The following is a 15,374-nucleotide window of genomic DNA, read 5'->3' as shown; positions in this document are numbered from 1 at the left end:
ACGTGTCGTCTTCAGCGATGAGAGTCGCTTCTGCCTTGGTGCCAATGGTGGTCGTATGCGTGTTTGGCGCCGTGCAGGTGAGCGCCACAATCAGGACTGCATACGACCGAGGCACACAGGGCCAACACCCGGCATCATGGTGTGGGGAGCGATCTCCTACACTGGCCGTACACCACTGGTGATCGTCGAGGGGACACTGAATAGTGCACGGTACATCCAAACCGTCATCGAACCCATCGTTCTACCATTCCTAGACCAGCAAGGGAACTTGCTGTTCCAACAGGACAATGCACGTCCGCATGTATCCCGTGCCACCCAACGTGCTCTAGAAGGTGTAAGTCAACTTCCCTGGCCAGCAAGAGCTCCGGATCTGTCCCCCATTGAGCATGTTTGGGACTGGATGAAGCGTCGTCTCACGCGGTCTGCACGTCCAGCACGAACGCTGGTCCAACTGAGGCGCCAGGTGGAAATGGCATGGCAAGCCGTTCCACAGGACTACATCCAGCATCTCTACGATCGTCTCCATGGGAGAATAGCAGCCTGCATTGCTGCGAAAGGTGGATATACACTGTACTAGTGCCGACATTGTGCATGCTCTGTTGCCTGTGTCTATGTGCCTGTGGTTCTGTCAGTGTGATCATGTGATGTATCTGACCCCAGGAATGTGTCAATAAAGTTTCCCCTTCCTGGGACAATGAATTCACGGTGTTCTTATTTCAATTTCCAGGAGTGTAGTATTAAGTTGCCAAGCCTGCATGTTGTAGTTTCAGGAATGTGTATCGAAATTTTCCATACATGTGCTCGATAAGACTGGGAAAAATGATGAAGGTGAGCAATGTCAGATTGCAGAAGACAAGGGCACTATACACAAACATACACAACGTAAGTTTCATTGCAACTGCATTTGGCGACTTATTAAAATGAAACACTTCATTGCATACCTGCGTAATGTTTGGCTGTAGTATTCGGCTTTTACTGACACCCTTTTAATGTCGTTGCGTCACTGCTGATTACATCCCCTTTGGCTCCATTCATTTCATTTCAGTGAATTTTATCTTCCTGAGTCGTTTTTCAGAAGGGAAATCCGGCCATAGAGGAAACCAAGGCAAAAGTTATTTCGTTCTCGTGCTCGTCAAATCAGTCTTGTACGATGTGAAAGAGCGTCTTTCAGTTTAGAGGGCACAAACGCCTAGTGCATACAACTGCTCCACCACTTATTGAGCAAAGTTGCCTAACATAGTTACTTCTGAATTATCTTTTCAGAATGACATAGTGCCGCGCGGGATTAGCGATCTAAGGCGCTGCAGTCATGGACTGTGCGGCTGATCCCGGCGGAGGTTCGAGTCCTCCCTCGGGCATGGATGTGTGTGTTTGTCCTTAGGATAATTTAGGTTAAGTAGTGTGTAAGCTTAGGGACTGATGACCTTAGCAGTTAAGTTCCATAAGATTTCACACACATGTAACAATGACATAGTGCTGTGGAATCCCTAAAACGCTTATAGCACTTACGCTTCAAATTTCGAAAAAGACAGTCTGATTTGTAATCCTTCCCTCATGTTGTCTTCTCTTAAATGCGTCCTGTAGGTAACACAAAAAATCTGATCAAAAGTATCTGCACACATACTAGTGGCAATTAATATGGGGTGTGTTCACCCTTCGCCTTTTAAGACAGCTTGAACTTTGCTGGGGACACTTTCAGTGAGGTGTCTAAATATCTGTATTCAAAAACCACTGTCACACAGATGCTGATTTAAGAGAGGGTGCATTGTCATTCCGATACAGTCATCATGTTCTAACTGTTCCTCTGTTGTACGCAACACACAATGATGCAAAATGTGTTCTTATCCTTCCACATTTAGTGTTTTCTGAAGTCAATAAGGAGACCACAACATATCCACGGTAAATATCCTCCTTTCGCAACACAACCTCCTTTTTACTTCACTGTTGGCACTAAACATGATGGCAAGCAACGTTCTTCAGGAATTTATCAAACCCAAATGTATCTAATATTTTCTGCGTCTCATGAACAAATAAAGCGAGTTGGGTCTCACACGATCGCTGTTTCCGGAATCCATGTTGATTCCTACAGTATAGATTCTGGGTTTCCAGAAAGGACATGATACGCGAGCTAGAAACATGTTCTAAAATTCTACAACAGATCGACGTCAGAGATATAGGTCTGTAGTTTTGCGCATCTGCTCGACGACCCTTCTTGAAACCTGGAACTACCTGTGCTCTTTTCCAATCATTTGGATCCTTCCGTTCCTCTAGAGACTTGCGGTACACGGCTGTTAGAAGGGGGGCAAGTTCTTTCGCGTACTCTGTGTAGAATCGAATTGGTATCCCGTCAGGTCCAGGGGACTTTCCTCTGTTGAATGATTTCAGTTGCTTTTCTATTTAACCTCAATTTACAATTACAAATACTTCTTAAATAATGCATTTATGATTGCTTATAGATTGTGAATGTCGGGTAATGACCTGGGACACTTATGCTGTTCTTATATCAGGTACATGTGCGGAAAATTCTAAGTAATGGCACAATTTGCAAATAAATGGTCAATAATTATTTATACACATGCCTGGTACTATATGAAGAATATATAAAAGTGATTGCTGATGTTATTAGCTTTCATAAGACACATTATAAGTACATATTGCTTCATTGGTGCATTTGTTATTTCTTTTATAAACTATTGTAACTGAAACTATTAATGACTTTTCAAGTATAGGGTTTAGAATTAATCTTGAAGTTACAATGAGCGAATCTCATTTGCTGCGATTTATCTGGTGCATCTGGTTTTCACGAAGAATGTCTATATATTACGTAACGTTTTTTTCGTGGAAATATAATACTCACGCTTTTTGCAACCAGCTGTGGACGCTTTGCGCATTCTGTCCGACTGGAGCACAGCCTCGCTACCCTCTTCTGGGATTTTCAGACTAATCCGTTGTGGTCAGCCATGGACTACATGCTTGCAATCCACATTCGTTTTCCCACGCTGCCTCACTTGCTTCAGCCAACTTTCCATCCGACTGGTCGCACCATCAAATATTTAGCACCGCCTCTGCCCTCGCGATCCAACCTCTCGTAATGTCACACACCCCATACCCTCTCCCACCCAAGTATAAATGTCCCATCGAGTAACATCTGCACCGATATTTAACCGTTGTATCAATGCTACCCTACATCACATAAGGGCTCCTAACCCCCTACAATCTTTCCCTCCTCTACGGGACGCCGAGTGGAATGTGGTCAGGACGGAGTGGGTGGTCATGTCAGTGGCAGTTGAGAGACAAATACAATTAAAAGAAGTCTGTATTTCTTGCACTGGTTTACGTTATAACACCCCAGAAAAACAGTCTTCGTCCGAACGGCAGTCTCATAAGCAAATGGAGGAGGCGGAGGATGGCAAACGTTACAAATGTTCGAAAGAACAATGGATTTTTTTTTTTTAGCTCTAAGGCGAAGTGATGGAAAGAGAACAGAACCTGTCTGCTTAGGAGCAGAAGACAGATACAAGAGGGAGGCAGTGGGAGATGACCTAAGCCATCTGCATTGAGGGAGAGCCTAAACAAGAGAGGTACATTTACAAGGGTCTCTGTCAAGGCAGACGAGGAAGGCAATCACATGACATGTCTCTTCATTGGATACTGAAAGAATACTGTTGTACGTACTGATGCTGTGTACCCTCGGACGTCGGACCATCAATTCACGTTCAACACCCTAGATTAACTGGCTATAAAGGTAAAATCGCAAAAAAATGCAGAAATGGTAAAAATTATTAACCTCTTGAGTACCACGTTGAAACGGAAAATCCTTGAGACTTTGTACCCCATCCTGGCCCAAAAAACCTCTCTTCCAGATTGCATAAGAACTGGCTTCTTCGTTTATACCCACAACCTGCGACCCTGCAAAAATTTTAACCTCCACTCTCAATAACCTATCTTTTCCAGTGCAGGTCCTTCCAGTTTCAGAGAATCTGCAGTGCTTCTTTGTAAGGTATTCACCTTTCCTGTGGCACCCTTTTCTATTTACAAAAGAAAAAGGAAATTAACTGAGACATCTTAATAACTTTAAAACCACACGTAAATGTTTTTAATTATATTCCTTTAATCTTAATTGTATATTGTATCAGTTTTAATACGATTTGGTTGAAGTGTGGAATGTTCGTATTGCTGATCCATATGCGACGAGGGGGATGAAACCACTATTAAGAAAACGATTAGCAGTCATAGTGCATATATTATAGGTAATACTCTATTCAGTAACATTCTGTCTCTATCAGCAGCTTCAACTATTAATGCTCTGTCGACATTAGCAGACGATGCGTTCTCATAAAATCTGTATGCTGTAGCGACACAGAAGCTCTAGTTGCCCATAGATAATTTGTTATTTGTTTTCAAGAATGCTTGAGCTATCTGGCCACTGAGAATTTGTGGCATAGCAGGTCTGTAAGGTCTTAGCAGTACAAGAGTACAGTGATCATACACCAAATTCCGTCGCAGAATACTTCAAAAGATACTATGGTAAATTATAAGAGGAAACAATCAGCTAATGTCAATCTATTGTCAAGTCAGAAATGAGACTAAGGAAATTAAATGTTTCGTACAAGGGTCCTCAAATTATTTTGTTCAATTACAACATGCTACCATTCATCCAGAAGCTCGTAAAGTTACTCCGTAAGGATCTGGAACAATTTTGTATTTTACAATTGTGCACAGCTCCCATTTTTCTTTTGTATAAATTTCAAGTTTCTTGTGCTTCCTCAGTTTTCCTATTTCGAATACCTTCCTGGATTTGGTTTGGAAGAATAGAAATATTACTAATGACTTAAGTCTCATTGATTTTATGTATCATGACAGTGCGTATTCTTCTGTAATTAATAGCCTTGGCCACAAACATTTGTAACAGGACAGATAAACAGTTAAAAGAGGAGTGCATGGACATCTTCACAGGAAGTCGGTGCTTGAGAAGTATATCAACTGGTTTTCACAATAAAAGTATTTGTTTCAAGTACTGATTACGTTATTTTAGGTCATTCACTGTCATGTTGTGTGTTTTAATATCTTATGAGTATCTTATATAAATGTAATAGATCTAAAATAAAAGATTGTCTTACGCCAATTTTCTCTTAGTTCTTGCAAATAAAATGAAAGGGAAATTAATAATATAAGTCTTTTTAGGTTTCCTACTCCAACTTGGGACCTACGTGCCTCATTATTGACCTCTGGTAAGCCTTGTGTACCTGTACGGCTAGCGCTGTACTAGTGAACATAAAAATATTGACTCTATTAGGGTAATTTACTAATTAAAAGGCACATAAACATTATTTTGAACTCTCAAATTAAGTTCCACTATGGTATTTACGCATCTAAATTGACTGTACTATTGTTCTAAAACGTTTGAAAACACATGGTCTAAAATAAAAATCTAAAGAAGCTAGGCAGTAATAATTGACAGTTTCTCTTAGGCCTAAATGAGACTTGGTTACTGGTGGCACAGAAAGGAAGTTTCAGCACTTGACCAAGCACCATTTTAGAGGATAAGAGATAATACATGACGTTCTGCATTTTTTTAAAATATAACTGACGTTATTGACTGACTAATATGGCTTCTTTATTACTTATGATCTTAGCTTACGTTCCCGTGGTGTTCAAAAGCGGACTTTCGAGGAAGACTTCGTCATCAATCAAATTAAACTATTGTGCCAAGGCTTTCTAAGAAGCTTTCATCCACATCTACATCTATATATGCACTCCACAAGCGACAGTACGGTGCGTGGAGGAGGGTATCTTATACCAATACTCGTTCTTCCCTTTCCTATTCCACACGAAGATAGAGCGAGAGAAAAACGACTCTACATGCCTCCATATGAACCGCAATTTCACGTTTCTTATCTTCGTGGTCCTTAGGCGAAATATATGCTGGCGATAGTAGGATCGTTATGCAATCAGCTTCAAGTGTAATTTCTCTAAATTTTCTCAACAGTGTTCGTCGAAAAGAACGTCGTCTTCCCTTCGGGGATTTCTATTTCATTTCCCAAAGGATCTCCGTAACACCTGCGTATTGCTCGAACCTACCGCTAACAAATATAGCAGACCGCCTCTGAATTGCTCCTTTCTTTTCATAATATTATAATCTACAGTATAACTACGGAAAGCACCAAATACGATTTGTTAGCTTCATAACCAGTTATACAAACGTGGCAGCTGCTCGGTTTACATATGTCGAAGACAGCGATGGACAAGGTTCCACGCAGAGAACTTCGATCTCTGATTCCAAACGAAAATTCGATATTTGCAACAAAATAAAGTATCACATAAGATTGCCTGTTTTATGTATCAAAATATGCGAAGATTTCTTCTGTAACATACAAACCATACGTGGGTGGCTTATTGGCACAACTGCTCTGACTTGCAGGTTAAAGAGCACTTGCCTATGACAATACTTCGATCTTTGTACCACACTCTGAAGGAACCAAAAATTGTCTGTATTATTTATCAAAACATGTAACAATCTCTTCCATAATAGTACGATACACACGTGGGTAGCTTATTAGTGCTACTGATCTAACTTAAAGGTTAATAAGATAAACTGCCTGACTTACATTGATCAGCAAGAGCATTATGACCACCTACCTAATAGCCAATATGTCCACATTTGGCACGGATAATAGCGGCAACATGTCGTGGCATGAAGCAATGGCAATGAGGCATTGTTAGGTGGCTGGAGGGAGCTTGCACCACATTTACACACACAAATCACGCAATTCCCGTAAATTCTAAGGAGGGGGGAGATGAACTCTGACACCACATTCAATCATTTCCCAGATATGTTCAGATCTGGCGGGCTGGGAGGGAGGGGGGGGGGGGCAGCACATCAACTGGAACTCGCCACTGTGTTCTTCGAACCACTCCATCACACTCCTGGCCTTGTGACATGAGGCATTATCTTGCTGAAAAATGCCACTGCTATCGGGAAAGATGATCGTCATAAAGGGGTGTTCTCGGTCTGCAACCAGCGTATGATACTTCTTGGGTGTCATGGTGCCTTGCACGAGCTCCACTGGACCTATGGATGCCCACGTGAATGTTTCCCAGATTATGATGGAGCAGTCGGCAGCTTGTCTCCGTCCCACAGTACAGGTGTCAAGGAGCAGTTCCCCTGGAAGACGACGGTTTCGCGGCCTGCCATCTGGTTAATGAAGAAGGTACAGGGATTCATTAGACCACGCAACGCTCTGTCACTGCGCTAACGTCCAATGCCGATGGTCACGTGCCCAGTTCAGTAGTAGTTGCCGATGTTGTAGTGTTCACATTGGCGCGTGCATGGGTCGTCGGCTGCGGAGGCCCATCGTTAGGAGTGTTCGGTGTACGGTGTGTTCAGACACACTTGTACTCCGCCCAGCATTAAAGTCTGATGTTAGTTCCGTCACAGTTCGCCGCCTGTCTTGTTTTACCAGTCTGTTCAGCCTACAACATCCGACATCTGAAGGGTGGACGCCCAGCCCCACGACTTCTGGACGTGGTTTCACCTTGGTTTCGCCACGTGTTGAAGACACTCACCACAGCACTCCTAGAACACCCGACAGTCGTGAAGTTTCCGAAATGCTCATGCCGGGCCTCTGGCCATCACAATCTGCCCTCGGTCAGACTCAGATAAATCACATGCCTTCCCCACTCAAAATATAGACAGCACGCTCACTGATACCACACCCACCGTGCGTGTGTCTGACTAGCAGTGATTCCTCGCCAGGTGACCCTGCTATCGCCTGGACAGGTTTCTGTCGATAGAAAGTCCGTGGTCATAAGATTCTGGTTGATGAGTGTATGCTGTCGCACAGTGGAAATAACATAACACTACAATGAAATAGCATACTGAATAGCAGTTCTAACATCTGAGTTAAATACACATACATACAGGTAAGAAACGAGGGTCGATACGCATTCTTCCCTCATGGCAGTTGTTTTCGCCGAATACTCCCTCTTACGCTTTCTTTATTTTTTTAAACTTCGACCACTTTCATTTCAAGTTTCCTTCTTTTGTCTTTCTGTAAAAAATACAGAAAAAAAGAAAAACATCGACTTCTTTCATTTCAGGCTTCCTTCTTTTGTGTAGACATAACATATTTTAAAGAAGTAAATGCTGCAATAGAATGTTTTTAGCCTGTTGGATACATTTGATCGGCGTAATAACATTTTTCTTGGGAACCAATCGTAATTAGGCAATATCTATATTTGACGAACGATGTCCTGCAGGAATTGACTCGTGTGTGTATTTATGTCCACTCAGTGAAATATGACACATACATTTCGATATTGCGTCAATACATAATCGCTAATGCCGGTAAGTTAACATCAGAAGCTGACATTGTGTGTGTGTGTGTGTGTGTGTGTGTGTGTGTGTGTGTGGTTCAAATGGTTCAAATGGCTCTGAGCACTATGCGACTTAACTGCTGAGGTCATCAGTCGCCTAGAACTTAGAACTAATTAAACCTAACTAACCTAAGGACATCACACACATCCATGCCCGAGGCAGGATTCGAACCTGCGACCGTAGCGGTCACGCGGTTCCAGACTGAAGCGCCTTTAACCGCACGGCCACACCCGGCCGGCGTGTGTGTGTGTGTGTGTGTGTGTGTCACAACTTGATAGAGGATGTCATCTACTGAGTAGCAATTGATACTAGTTTTGTAGTAGCTGATATGTCCCATTTGGGCGAGGGGCGGAATGGTACCCACACACGTGTGACGTCAGGAGGTGGGAGAAAGGAAAATGTCAGCGATTAAGAGACTAATATAAATTACTACGCAATAGCTGACATTCTCTATCAGGTTATGGCACACATACGCACCTAGTCGTCGAATGACATTCGCGGAACTCTCACATTAAGAGACTAATATAAATTACTACGCAAAAGCTGACATTCTCTATCAGGTTATGGCACACATACGCACCTAGTCGTCGAATGACATTCGCGGAAGTCTCACATTTCCACGGCGATTTTGTCGTCTTCTTGCGTGAGCTGCAGAGTCAAGCATCTGGGCATAGTCAAACAAAGACATTTCTCACGGTTACGAGCAGGCTGGTAGGCAGTAATTCCTCGTATATGCATGTCAGTTCTTCGCCTTCGAAACCGTGGTTCCTATTGCGTGTTTCAACGCTTGGAAGCACCCGAATAACCACTTTACAGGAATGGGAGCCACAGAAAGTGAAAGCAACGCCCTACAGCAAATCGACTACAGTTGCAATACGCAGCACAGCAAATGATTACCACAGACATCTCGTTCAGATATGAAATTATAATCCCTGGCAGTGTACAGCATTCGTTTCGAAAAGAGTGCGTAGGCGCGCATGAAAATTTCATTATGATTTCTAGTGCCATTAGCGAGAGAAGTGCAGGGACAAGTATGAAGATACGAATTTTACATGCTACACGGAACGGAATACTCTGTTGCTGAATATTATAAGGATAGACTAATTCTACAGGGTTGACTGAGTAATAATCCGATAATGGAGTGCTTTTTTATTTCTAGTGATACGGTTTTTAGGTTACGTAATTTGGAGTCAGGGTGGGATAGTATAAAAATGGGAAGATTTTGAGGAATGAGTCTGAAGTGTGATAGGATTGAAACGCACATCTTCTGCATTAACTGTGCCGTTTGGTGTTGTCTTAGCATCAGGAACAGAAAAAATGTCCATGCTTCCTCTCTTAGTTGTTTTCTCAGAGAAGGGGCGTAAAGATGTGTATGTGACGGTGGGTGTATGTTCGTATTGAGGGGTCGTTTTAACACGCGCTTCAATAGATTTTACCACTGTTAATGCTGATGTTGTCGGTCTTTTTACACTTTTGTTATTTACTTTTCACCTCGTGAGAATGAGCAGAAAAGGCTAATTTACTAAGTGAATAAATAACAGGTTACGTATCTAAAGGTATATGTTAAAAATGATATGATGTGCTGTGGCTTGGGGTTCACATTATGGTGCAAAGCCCCCTATAACTAACAGCATGCGTTGGTTCAAATGTCAGAGAAAGCCAAGTATTTGCCACCTGCAATAGTGCTGTGCCTATTAAAGCATCCTCCAGTTGAAAGAGAGCTTTCTAACCGACCATATAAATTTAACACACTAAACCCACATTCAAATAAGAATAAATAAAATGAACATATTACTTCAGAAATACGAAAATTGAAAGAGTATACCAAGTATTCCAGCTGAAAAGTGTTGAACAGCGTATTACCATTTTCTCAACATGACAAGTGCCACTTGCTCTTGCTGAAATTATGATTATCACCTTCTTTTCAATGCCAACATTTCTCTTTGTCATCAAGGATTTCACGCTACCATCAGCAAACACCATTGCTCACATTCTGTTGTTGGACTGTTTATATTACAACTGTTACATATTATAATTAAGCAAAGGATGAAGTAACAGACTGATAAGGAAATAAAAATATGAATTTAGATGTACTCTTAATAATAGAAACACAGATATATACTCTCAGGCTGAAATAGGTATGGTAGAAGGAAACAGGCAGCCTCTGAATCCACATGATGTACTAACAATGGTTCTTAGTAAATAAAACTAATAAGTTACCTCATGGTCATTACAGAAATTCTGCAACATTAATCTTTTTAAATATAACATTTATGGTTATTTTTATATCTCAGTACATTATTTTCATTCATAAATCAGATCTATAATTTCCCCAATCTAAAATTCTTTCACACTTACCTGCTTACCTGAGAAAATGAATACTAACAAATCATCAGCCTCTTCAAATCTTTACCAGAATATGTCTTTACTGCCGAATGGAGAACTACATTCTTCTCTTCATGAAGGATATGTTAAATAATACTGATACGCAAATTCCAATGTAAAAGACGGTATTTCCACTGCATCAATTTTGTTATTAATGAATAAAACATCTCCTGATGGTCTTTGGTATGCTGCAGTTGTATGTTTAAGTCCTTTTTGTGGTATAATGTGTACATCTAATTTATGCAGATCCATTATTCAGTTTGCATCCTAGCTTTTCTTCTTCTTTATTCTCAATTTCCTCTTCTTCCTTTTCATCATTTGATGCACCGGTTTTCCAGTTATATTTTGTATATCAAGGACATCATCTATACTTAATTCAGTATTTGAACTATTGTAAACTGGGTGTATAACTCAAATACTGTCAGCTTAGAGAGCAGGTCATAATGTATAATCAATTTCACTAACTAAAGTAGCATAATAGTTTACCTTATGCTTTGGAGTATTTGTATTATACTCATAGTAGCAATCTTCTTCTTCAAACATAAGATTTTTTACAATGTATTTGTTAAAACTGAGAAAACATATGATCTATTACATGTTCTTTATCATCAAATTAGTTTTGGGACTTGTGTGATTACTTTAGTCTCTTCTGGGAAAACTTTATTTTATTTAAAGTAATAGTATCATAATTAGAACGGTATTTATCAAAAATTAAATCTGTATGCTCTTTAAAAGTATTAACAGCAATTTCAGATAGTTATTTCAATTTTTTTAATAAACCCTATAACTGCATTTATTATTTTTCTTATTCCACTTAGCAATATGAGAAGTAAAGCATGGCATGTTCTTTTACATTATACCTTAAGTTATTTATCATTTCTGAAGTTTGATCATCTATTTCACCAGTAAGTTTTAAATAAAACTTACTTTAAAATAATATTAAAGCATTTTTTATACCTGCAATTTGAGCAGTCTTAGTATAATCTATTCAAGGTAGCCATATATTCATAATCGTGTAAATATTGTATAACCTTTTTTATTTCATCTCCTAAAACAAACTTCAAAAACATTGTAAGCACCACTATTTCTAATTATATAGTAAAAGTGAATTGTATATTTTATTGAATTCATTTCCTTATATAAATGGATCAGTTTCTCACAAAGTTAAGTACCTCTTTTCAGTCTGCTAAACTGTCTGAGCTGGAGACTAATAAGAGGTATGAATTTACTGGTTTTGAAATAATTCAAAGAAACTTGAGTAGAAAAAGTTCCTGAAATTTAGATGATATATTTAAATTAATTTTTCTTGATAGATGTGTTAAAAAGATTCATAAAAGTAGTTTTACACCAGCAATACAACTGCATTTTCCCCCGAGGGGGATACTTCGAGTCCACCACCAAAACACCCTAAAATCGTTAAATGTGTTTAATTTTTATTAACAACATATTTTTAAATAGGTATTGATGTATAGGTAGTGTAGAGAATCTGAAAATATCATTTATTACAGTCTTAGCAATACCAAACTATTTTTCATAAAGTTTATACCAAGTGGAGGGGTACTTTATAACTACCACAAAACATATGCAATTTCAGCCTTTCTCGGCGTATTGGCGTATTCCACTGATGAATTCTTCATCAGCTGAGTGGTGGCGTGTGACTTTGCCAAAAGATGACGCGTACGAAACTCATTGAAACGTTGCGACAAGACGACACCACCACTCGGCTGATAACCCAAGACGAATTCATTACCACAAAACATTTAAAAAACATAAATTTCACTAACTGTCATTTATTTTCATTCACAACATGCCTTTTAAACTGATATAGATGTGTAAGAAGAAACCTAAACCCGAAAATATGAATAACATTTTTCTAGGAGGTCACAAGCACTACTAAGACATGTTTTTGGGTTAAGTTTTACTGAAAAATTTAAAACAGTTATGGAATCTGATATAAGGAATTAATAAAAACAATGAATATTTTTTCGAAGTTTTAAAATATAAAATACTAGACCAGATTACAATAAACGAGTACAAAGTACTCCCCCCCTCCCCCCCTCCCCCCTTGGTACCACGAGGGTTAAAACTGGTAAATGACAACGCTGTTTTCTTAATATGCAAAGGTGAAAAGAATATACAGAATAGAATGTATGTTCATGATAATGAGTTTTGTAAATATGTATGTATATTTTTGGCTCGCTTCCCATGACCGGGTTCCCGAGTTCGATTCTCGGCGGGGTCAGGGATTTTCTCTGCCTCGTGATGACTGGGTGTTGTGTGCTGTCCTTAGGTTAGTTAGGTTTAAGTAGTTCTAAGTTCTATGGGACTGATGACCATAGATGTTAAGTCCCATAGTGCTCAGAGCCATTTGAACCATTTTTTTTGTATATTTTTGGTATATTGTTTGTATAATTTTTTGGATCTTTTTCTTTGATTTTTTAAAAAGGTAGTAAAGTAGATATGTAATGAGCTAGTAGATCACTTTGGATGGAACTTTCAAAATGCAAAAGTGATCTGATGACTCCATTACGTATCTACTTCCACAGTAAGATCTTCTATCTCCATACATTTACTGATCCTCCTTATAGAGCATTACTGGTGATGCAACTGTAATTCATCAGTATCTGTGCAGGTGACTGTAATATGATCAAATATATTTCTGCGAGATCCTGTTATTTCTCATTACACTTTCGCTTTTAAGGAACCCCAGGAAACAGATTCAGCTTTGTGAGACATGGTAACCAAACAAAGAAATTTATTGCACTAAGTTTTCCAATCCACCACACATTATAACTGTCATCTACTATGTCTTTTGTTTTTATGGATTGTATACTCGCTAACTATCTTGCGGTGACGTTTGTGTTTCAAACCACACAGGATTCAAATGCCACAAACCATCCATGATGGTGATAAACAACCATGCGTACAGTTTGGGCGCCGAGTCGGAAGATACTAATTTCGTTCCACGTTTACTGTTCCGTTGTTAGACTAGGTTCGATTTAAGAAGAAAAGTAACCATCACCACGTAAGAATATAGAGAACATAGCAGCCACATACCACAATAGCGAGAATACGCCAAAAAGTTTATTTTCCAATAGAAGGGAGCACCAACACTCTGGTACCTCCTTTAAGAGCATTTCTTAAAAGCTGCTGCCCCCACGATAAATCGATCTTAAGGGGTGTATGGATTTCTCATCGCTCCGTTGGCCTCAAAGGTCGCTTGAGACCACAGTATAATATTTTAAAGGTGGGGGGGGGGGACCTTTTTAAGGATTCCATTTCTGTGCCTCCCTTTCCAACAACTAGCTAAAGCATGGGATGTGCTTGACTATCATCCGGATGTTTGTACTGTATCCAGGAGCGATCACTGGACGTTTATTAAACATAACTGAAACTTTGATCCTAATTATGTGCTTGAATTTAAGTATTGGAAATTTGTGGTAAGGAATATGGGACCAAACTGCTGAGGTCATCGGTCCCTAGGCTTACGCACTACTTAATGTAACTTAAACTAACTTACGTTAAGGACAACACACACACCCATACCCGAGGGAGGACTCGAACCTCCGACAGGGGGATTGAATTTAAGTAACAGAGCAATACATTCTTGGAACATGGGAAATGGGCAGTAGCAACATTATCTCAAAATTGACCATTTACCTCTGGGTTGCCTAGGAGCCGGAGAAAACACATGACGTCATCATGTCCCTCCCCACTTTCTCATCCAATCCCCTACCACTTCTCTCGACCTATTTTCGACGTAATTTCGTCAAACTAGTTTGGAAAAAAGAAAACAGCACTTCCACTTAGAGGACTTATAAGCGAACTGCACTCCAGTACCCACTCACTTGCTCCTCCCCCCCCCCCCCCCCCCCACAGTTCACTGTTTTACTTCCACATCAGTTCGTCCAATCACATTTATCAACTCCTATGTTATTTAATTTCTTAGAAATTGGCCCGTCAGAGAGTTTCCTAGGACAAGAAGGATGGGACACATCATTATCGAGTAATGACTTTGGCAATTTAATAATGTTTGCATTTCGTCGCACATACTCGTACCATTGCAAACGATAGTGCGTTTCCCGTATCCTGGCAGCCTAAAACGGTGAAACATCATACTATGAGTGTTTTGAGACGATATTATTTACTTATTCTGCTATTGTGTGCAATGTATGCCTACACTTATGTGTGATAGCCCTGTGGGCATCGGATACCGACGCTGTCATAGCCCTCTAGTTGGTTTTATATTGTATTTCAACTTTTTTTAGAAAAAAGTTAGTAGTTACAGTCATCTCCTCAGCACAATCAATGAACTATGCTTTACTTGTTAATAACGTTGCCGTATGTGATGGCGAGTCTTAGGTATTTGTGAGCAAAATGTAAAACGGTTTGTTTACTTACTGTATACACAGAGGTGACAGAAGTCGTGGAATGCCTCCTAATATAGTGTTGGACCTCTTTTTGCCCGACGTAGTGCAGCAACTCGACGTGGCATGGACTCAACAAGTCGTTGGATCTACCTTCCTGAAATGTTGACCCATGCTGCCTCTATAGCCGTCCACAATATTATTGCAAAAGTGTTGTCGGTACCGAATTTTGTATACGAACTGAC

This window comes from Schistocerca nitens, chromosome 3, assembly GCF_023898315.1.
Source record: "Schistocerca nitens isolate TAMUIC-IGC-003100 chromosome 3, iqSchNite1.1, whole genome shotgun sequence".
NCBI lineage: Eukaryota > Metazoa > Arthropoda > Insecta > Orthoptera > Acrididae > Schistocerca > Schistocerca nitens.
This window is presented reverse-complemented; position numbering follows the sequence as displayed.